At 35.2% G+C, this 9,133-nt stretch overlaps 1 long non-coding RNA gene across 1 annotated transcript; it reads right to left on the bottom strand.

Moving 5' to 3' along the window:
• Positions 1–5,122: 5,122 nt before the first annotated feature.
• On the bottom strand, positions 5,123–5,953 carry LOC131166115 (uncharacterized). The gene is made up of 2 exons (XR_009139738.1): positions 5,816–5,953; positions 5,123–5,501 (listed from the first exon to the last, which is right to left on the bottom strand). It is a non-coding gene; the product is annotated as an uncharacterized LOC131166115 (long non-coding RNA).
• Between the last annotated feature and the right edge of the window lie 3,180 nt (positions 5,954–9,133).

The raw sequence follows: 9,133 nt of genomic DNA on the forward strand, positions 1-9,133 counted from the left end.
ACCGTCAACGGTTTTCTAGCCTCCCACCAAATCGTCGAGGAATTGGTCTACACCAAACCATCTTCCATATTTTCTTTGTTTTTCTTATTATTTAAATTTTTCGAGTCTATACATTGCTGGTTCTCCACCTTCTACAATTATCCTCTCTATCCACTTGTCAAATTTTATTACCTGATGCTCCCTCCCTGCTCGCTCTGTCATACGCTTTAGATTAACATTTACTAATTTAGTATTAAAGTTGCTTTCCACATACTGAAGGCAGAATCGGTGGTGAGCATGTGGTGGTTACCAATCACGATTTCATTCCATGGTAGCCAGGATGCCTGCATGCCTATTTGATATTAGTCGAATGTCGTCCCTATCGATAACAGAACGAAGACAATACAGAAATCAATTCCATGTGTCGAAGCTTTCCTCTTGTACAATGGCAAATGCAAAGGAAAATATTTACCTGTTAGCATTTGGAGATGTAGCAGTAAGGAGTTTACCTTCATACTTACCGTGCATGTGTGTCCTATCTACACGTATAACAGGATGGCAATGCCAAAAACCCTAAATGGATGCTACAAATGACCAAAATACAGATACTAACATTACAAAGTTTTTGTATTCTAGAATAGTAGTCCACCTCCACTTGACTCCAGTATCAGGATTGTATGTGCACATCTCTTCCATCCACTTCGCAATGTTTGGTATGACATCTCCCAATCACCGAATACTTGAGCAATGGCCTTCAGCTTGCCCAATCACACCTTTTTCTACGAGATAGAATAATCAAAGTGAAAATCTATGAATTCTTTCAATGTGACGATAGATTTAGATGCATCTTCCCTAATCATCTTCACTATCTCCCCAAAAATTAGGGAGGATATGGTTTGGTTATGGTCTTACGATAGCAATTCATTCAAACACATGCGTGGACCACCATATTAAGTTATTTCTAATAAATTGTGTTTCTTTCAAAACATTGCACGCAATCTCCATATGCACTCAGACTCCTCTTTACAATTAACAACCCATAACACTAGGTTAGACTACACTATGTATAAGTCATGGTGCATTCGAGCGTGATAAATCTGCACCACAGCTATCAATTGATCCTTCGACCCAAAGAGCATCCCCTTACATAGCTTGACTGACTCATCCCAGCGATTCACTTGTATAGAGAGCTCCTCTTAGCATGACACATATGCAGCCTTTACATCAATTTGAGCATACATTGGAGGTTCGTCCAAAAAATGTGTGTTGTAGATGTCATCATTTGTTTGTCCAGGGTGGGTGGGGGGGGGGGTGGATTCACATTGTTGATGAACTCATTTAATCCTTCAGCAATTTCCTGCTCATAGGTTTCCTCATCTTCTAAATGAGCATCGTTCGTAATATTTATCCCCTCCTCTAAAGCAATATTCGCAATGGCGTACAAATCAACGGGAAATTCAGAGCGCCCGGTCTATTTATCCATGTGATGAACAAGCATTTCATACATCAGCAACTGGAATGACGATCTCGGACCTTCATTCAAATCCACAATAGTCAAATCATCCCCATCAAAATCCGTACTCTTGTACTGCTCATCCATACCACACACAATCTATAGGAACCTGAACCCAGAAAATAAAAGAAAAATAAATAAAAAGAAAAGAAAAAAAGGAAATGGGTTTGGTACAGGCCAAACCGTTGACGATTTTAGGGAATTTAGAAAAACCATCGATGGTTTGCAGTTTCACAAATCTAAAAAAAAAATTGTCGACAGTTACAACAATCAAGAGCTTATATAACGGGATCACAAGGCCAAACTGTCGACGGTTTTGGGAAAACCATCAATGGTTTAATGCGGACCAGCTTGTCTATAAATAGGTTTGAGCTCATTTTTCTTTAGGAAAACACACACACACTCTCTCTCTCACTCAAAGCTAGGGTTTCGATTCTCTCACTCTCTTACATGTCTCTCTCTCTCTCCTAAGGTCTCCCAGGTCCTGCTTCTCGCTCTCCGATTGTCTCACTCTCCTTTCGGCCTACGGCAGCTCTTCACTGGCCGAGTTAAAGGGGAGCTAGGATTTCGGTTTAGGAACCGTTTAGGGGTATTTTTCAGGAACAGGTAAGGGGAATAGATTATGTCATCTATTTCTCAAATTTGAACCAATTAAACTTGCATAAATGGAATCGTGAATGTTGTATATGATTTTCCGAAAGATTAATGCGTATGAATTTGACGATTTTGATTATTATACGCATTTGGGGAAAATCAAAGGGAGTAGGTTAATCATCCTTGTTTCCCGAATATATATATATATATATATATATATATATATGTATGTATATATTTGAGTTAAATAAAATTAATGAGATGAACTGACCTAGTTTTCAGCAAAAATATATTTTTCACGAGTAGGTTATCATATTACGAATTAACGTTCAAATCGTGTGGCATGAGTATGATTATTTTTATTGCATAATTGAATCTGAGGATTTTTATGGTATTATAACAGTGAGAATGTGGTTTTATACTAATTATGAAAACATTGGGAATGCTGTGAAAAGTGAAATGACGGTTTCATACCGAGTTGTGAAATGATGGTTTTATACCGGGTTGTGAATGATTGGAAATACTAATGCGAAATGTCTATTGAGAAAATGAGATCATGATACTGTTTTTATTACTTAAATTGCATTATATGGTTTAAGAACACTGAGGACCAGATGTAATGAGAGCACAGTACTGTTGCTAGTGAATGAGTTAGTGCAGCCACACTGTACTGAGAAGTGTTGGTAATGGAAAGTCGATTTGGCCGCGAAGATTTTTTGTACCCCCTAGAGTCTGGACCAGGCTGGGTAGGACCTGTAGATAAGGTATTTTGACTTAGCCTAGTGGTAGGCCAGCCATGATTAAGTCCAATCTTCAGATCGCTCAACTCGATCATGTGGGGTTATTACATAATGATGTTGTTAGTCCAAAATGGTGGTTCTTCTACACATATATATGAATTTATGTAAATGGTGATATTTATTGAGCTTATTTATATTGTGAAGGAAAATATGAATTTTCAATTGTGTAGGTGTGAGTTATATTTTACAAATGCCATGCTGGTCAGATAAGCAAATTAATGAATGTGTCGATTTCACTGAAACTCATGTTAGCCACACACTGTTAATAATCTATTCCGTCTTACTGAGAAGTGTCTCACCCCAATAAATATATCAACTTTTCAAGGCCTATAGGGAATCGAGCCTAGGAGCTCCAGAGCGAGATTTAGACGTTCTCGCTGAGGGTGAGTGTGGGTGGGACACTAGTCTGTTTATATTAGATGTTTTGAGCTTTCTGGGTTGTAATATGAATTTTGGGTATGGTAGATGTAAATGTCGTAAGGTAGTACTCTGGTACGTATGGAATGGATGATTTTTTTGCTTTTGCCGTATGTGTTAAAATTATGTTATGGAAAGAATGCACCCGGGACCCCCTTTTGGGTTCAGGTTGTCACAACTATGGTATCAGAGATGTTATATTATTATATGTGAATAATTGTATTATTGATATTATGGTATGAAAATTTTTGGGGCATTACACAACCATTTCATAATGACATGTTGGTTGGGTGTCTTCTTCCACTTCAGCCATATGTTCGATAAGCGTCTCCGTCTGCCTATCCTCGGTGACACTGATTTGAGGAATGGTCTCCACATATAATTGCTTAGTTAAACTATCGCCGCCAGAGCTGTGTGTATCCCACAAGATGCATAAACCATAGTCATCTATTATAGGAATATCATTTAACCCCCGCATAGGGTATCTTGCGGTCACCCGCAATGCATATTGATTTGGATCAATATGCAAATATTTGTATATCTTTGTATACAATTTGTTTAATTTTGTCCTATTGCCAATTTGAATTGCTCAAACAGGCTTACTACTATAACTAACGCCTTCTACTCCCATGATAACCCCCCCCCCTCCATGTACAACAACATAGTCATTGGAACACTGCTTGAACTTCCTATCATTTAGACCGACCCTCAGGAAATAGTAAAGACCTACGAAAAATAGAAAATCGTATACTTTAGACTTCTATTAATTGGAAAATTATTTTTTTGTATTACTTTGAAATTTATAAAGAAAACAACACACTATTTTGCACAGTTAAATGATATGGCTACATTTCCCTATAGTACGCAATAGATGGGTTGTACTCTATAAAAATATGATGTCTCTAGCTTTGGGGTCTTGGTGTTCGAGATAATAGGTGGATTTGATTGTTGTCATCCAACACCCCACCGAGGAGTCCTTAATCAAAACGCAAGCATATCTAATTTTTGCTGTCATGCTCCTCTTGCATTCAATGTTAATAAATCCTACCCCTTCAAACCAACTGATTTCTTCCCTATATCATACCCCTTTCCTAAATTCTACCCCTTCGCTTGTCAATATGCCTCAATGGATGACAAGTGAATATTGGGCTATGGATGAAAAGAGAACCTAGCCTGTCATTGGATAAGCCTAAATTTGATTAGAAAATTAAGAATAATCATCAACTCAATTGTCAAAATTAAATTTCATGTCACATGTGACTCAAAAAACAATTAAGTAATTTACCACCATACTTGATGGTACCTACATTAAATAATAGATATGTTATTAGAAGAATTTGTTTATAAGAATGTGGATGGGAAAAAGATGAAGTTTATTAACATTACTAATATTAATATTAATTTAAAATTTGAATCATTATAATTCATGTGAAGGTATTGCATGTAATTTTTTTTTTTAACTTTGAAAAATAAAATTATTTAAATATTTGGAGCGTGATAAGAATTTTTATAATTTTCGTAACTCATACAACCTATCAACTCAGGAAAGATAGTGGAAGCCTAAATAAAGGACATAACATAATGAAAGAATCAAATAATCAAACACAAATTCAAAGCAGATAATTTTGCATGGTATATTTTACACAATTTCAAAGAATCACACAACTTTTGCATGGAAATCATAATAAAATAAGCATAATTTATGTTATATGGTTTATCCAAAAATAAGGAAAATGATACTTAAATGAGAAATTTAAGAAACTAGCAAAACATAAAGAGGAAAAATCAAACTAATAGCAACAAAAAAAATTCAAACTCAAGACAAGAACAATTTCAAATAAATTAAATATGAACAAAATAAACCCTAAACTCAAGTTGGGGGTTTCCAAATGATGTTTCAAATCACCAAATTTAATTCAATACAATCAAATTCAAGGGATCAAATACTAATTTCTACTATAAACTAATACAAATTTGTACTCAAAACAACGAGTCTTAACAAAACATGATGATTGTTTAAATGTAGGAAACACACCTTATCTCCCTCCTTTATATACAGATGCCTTCCCCAACGTTCGGATTTGGCTTTGTCTCACAACGGTTGTCTCTCCGATCCGAATCAATGGTCGCTTGCAAAGTCGTCAGATCGTTCAGCCGTCAGCTCGTCCTTTCCTCTCCTAAACCACCCACGACATGCTCTGCGAATCGCAAAGAAAAAGGAAGGAGAAAGATGAGAAATACCCGAACAAAAAATGCTGGACCATCCAATGCTTTTTGGCTGTCACGCCTCAAACAATACATACCTCTCTCAATCTAAAAGATGTTAAACCATTCAGTGTCTTTTGTCTAAAAAATGCTGAACAATTCAACGTCTTTTGTTTAAAAAATGTCGGACCATCTAGTGTTTTTTTGATACGCATTAAATGAGGAATCTCCCTGATCTGTTCTTAAATATTTTTATATATAAAAAAAAAAAACAATTTCCATCATCTCATCAGGGTAAAGATGGTACTGTTGTCGGCGATCGGTGGTCGCACAGCGGAGAAGATCTGCACCGTTACGGAACGCAGGTGTGAGTCGCTTTCCATGCCAGAGTTGGAAGGGTTGAACCGCAGAAAGAAGATAAGGAAGGAGAATTAATTAATGTTTGAACACGCAGGTCAGTCACGTGGGAAAGAAGGCACGTGCGACAAAACCAACCACGTGCATCTCATAAATCTCAATGATTGATTGGCGATGGCAACCGGTAAGCATATAGCAGGCGATTAGCTCTATAAAATTTTCTAGCTTTTGCACTTTGCTTTCAGGGCGCTATCTTAAAAATGCATGGACACAAGCAAAGCAAAGCAAAAGCATCAGGCATAGTGTGCCTACTACTACACCCAACTCCTTCCATACCACCAGTTGGTTTATTTTAATACTATATTATTAAAATTGATTAACCATTTTAAAATAACATGTATCTTCTAGGCTTTGTTAATTTATTTTAATAGTATATTATCAAAGTTGATTAATTATCTTTTAGAAATGGTACCAATTTTGAAGTTAGACTTTATTGAACTGAGTCTTTGGAATGGACATGCCTATTTGAATTAAATTTTTATATAATTAAACCTTTGGAAAGAACATATACATTAGAGTTAGATATTTATTTATTGAATTTATGATTTTTTATATTTCTTAAATTTTAAATATTAAGTGTACCTTATTTTTAGATCTTGTGTGCCTATTATAATACCCTACGACATTGGCTTTAAAACTAATTTCTACACGTCACTCTCTTTGCATCGCTCTTATCATACTACTCTATCATTCAAGTATAGAGAATTTGACAACTTAACAAAGGTGTTTTTTGTGGGTTTTGAATTCTTCAATTTGTGTGGAATTGGAAAAAGTCGTACGATTCAAATCAGGTTGTTGTATCATAGGGAAGACAAGTCAAACTAAAATTTTGCTACACCAGCTCATGGATTAAGCCGAAAAAATGGTAGAGGGCTTGAATCTTCTTAAGGAGAGTGACATATCCATACCTCAACTTAATTATGAATTGTGTTTGTATTTTATCTGTGATTAAGTTTTCTTTTTTATTTGTACTATATTCCTGACAATTTTAAGGAGATTCAATAATATGGAGCCTAGAGTTGAAAAGCTCAATGAAAATATTAGAGATCTCAACAAGCCTTTCCAGTTTAGAGGAACCCATTTCAAGAGATGGAAAGACAAGGTGCTCTTCTGCCTCAGTCTCCTCAAGGTTACCTATGTTCTTACCGAGATGCATCCCAGCAAAATTAATACCAACAACATGGCTGAAGGCGAGTAAATCAACCACCATGAAAAGTTGTAACAATACAAAAAGGATAAGTATAAATGTCAGTTTTACATTTTAAAATGTCTCACCGATCATTTTAATGATTATTATGATACTACTTATTCCTTCGCTAGGAAAATTTGAGGAATTTGTTGAATAAGTATGCTACCAAGGAGGCGGGAGTAAAGAAATATGCAACTAGCAGATTTTTGCGCTATCAAATGGTGGATGGAAACTAGTTGTAAAGCAAGCATAAGATTTTTAGATGATAGTGGCAGAGTTACATCTGAAGGCATCAAGATTGGAGACAATCTTGTTTTGGAGGGAATCATTGATAAGTTACCCCCATTTTAGAGAGAATTCCAAAAGAGCATGTGTTATAAGCAAAAGGATATATCTCTTAAGGCTTTGATAACTCAAATCCAAGTAGAGAAGGAGGCAAGAGGGCAAGATGCGCTTATGCAGAAAAGCAATGGTAATACTAATAATTGTAATATCACCAAGGTAAATTTAATTGTTTTCAAACATACTACTTTTCCTAATGGTCATTTTCCTAAAAACCCGAAATTAAAGCCTAAGAAGAAAAATATTAAAAATAACGATATACCTCACAAATTTAATAGGGGGTAGCCCTAATCAAAAGAATTTGAATCAAAGACCCCCTTATAATCAAAACAAGCAAAGCAATAATGCTTGCTTCGTTTATGGCAAAAGTGGGCATATTGCTCGAATTTGTAAATTTTAAAAATGTAGACCTAATCCTCAAGCCAATATAGTTGAGGAACCATTTGTGGCAATGATTACAAACATAAATATGGTCCATAGTATTAAAGGGTGGTTGGGCAGACTCAGGTGCTAATAGACATGTCTTCTATGATGAAATTTGGTTCAAGGAGTACACTCCTTTTAAGGAACCTAAAACTATTATGCTTGGTGATTCACATACCACCCAATTGCTTGGTAGTGGTTAGGTTGAATTGAATTTTGCATTTGTAAGGGTATTAATATAAAATTATATGTATTATACTCCTTCCATTAGAAACAATTCGATGTCAAGTTTTCTTCTTAAGAAGGTTGGGTTTAAACAAACCAAGGAATCTAATCAAAATGTAATTACTAAGAAGAGATATTTATGGGCAAATGTTATGTTTGTGATAGGATGTTTAAATTAAGTCTTTGAGAATGCCAATAAATCATCCTCAAGTTTTGTTTACTTGCTTTCTTCCTTAAATTTTTAGCATGCTTGTTTATATCATACTTGTTGGCCTTACAAGGCTTAAAATCTTGTTTTGATGATAACAAATCATAGGAACTTAACATATTTGGTTAAGTGATGGTATTTCAGGACTCAAGTATATGAATACAAGGTCAAGTGCTCACAAGGATCATTGAAAGCTTATACTCCAAAGAAAGATGATCAAATGAAGTTTAAAAAATATTAAGACATGGATTCGAAGATGATCTAATAAAGCTTGAAGATCATGATAGAATGAATATTAAAGAGAAATTGCTAAAAGGTTAAAGTATATTGAAGCTTGAAGATAAGATGGAGTCAAAGAAAGACAAGCATGAAAACTTCAAGCTTAGAGTTTTAGGCTTTACGACCATGATGTAAGTACTTCATGTTTAAATATCTCATGAAATATTTTGAAACTCTTTAGGGGTAATTATGGACTTAGAGACCTTATTTCAAACCCCGGAAAATGTTTTATAAGTAATCAAAGCAAGAGAGCAAAGAATTTTTGAAAACTAAAATGAAAAACCAGAAAAGTGACTGCCCAGAAGACTGAACTAATATTCCAGAAGACAAAAGTATTGCTTCAGACGACCGAAGTTTAACTTCATTCTACCGAAGAATTTCTTCAGAAGACTAAAGAACAAGTTCAGTTTGCTAATTTTTTTCCTGAAGGAATACAGAAGAGGCAGTACACCCTCAAAAGACTGAACCCTCAGTTCAGTCGTCTGCCCTTGTATCCAGACTAAATTTTTCAGTATTTTAAGGTACTTCAAAAGACTGAACTC

The sequence above is a fragment of the Malania oleifera genome, chromosome 10 (assembly GCF_029873635.1).
Source record: "Malania oleifera isolate guangnan ecotype guangnan chromosome 10, ASM2987363v1, whole genome shotgun sequence".
NCBI lineage: Eukaryota > Viridiplantae > Streptophyta > Magnoliopsida > Santalales > Ximeniaceae > Malania > Malania oleifera.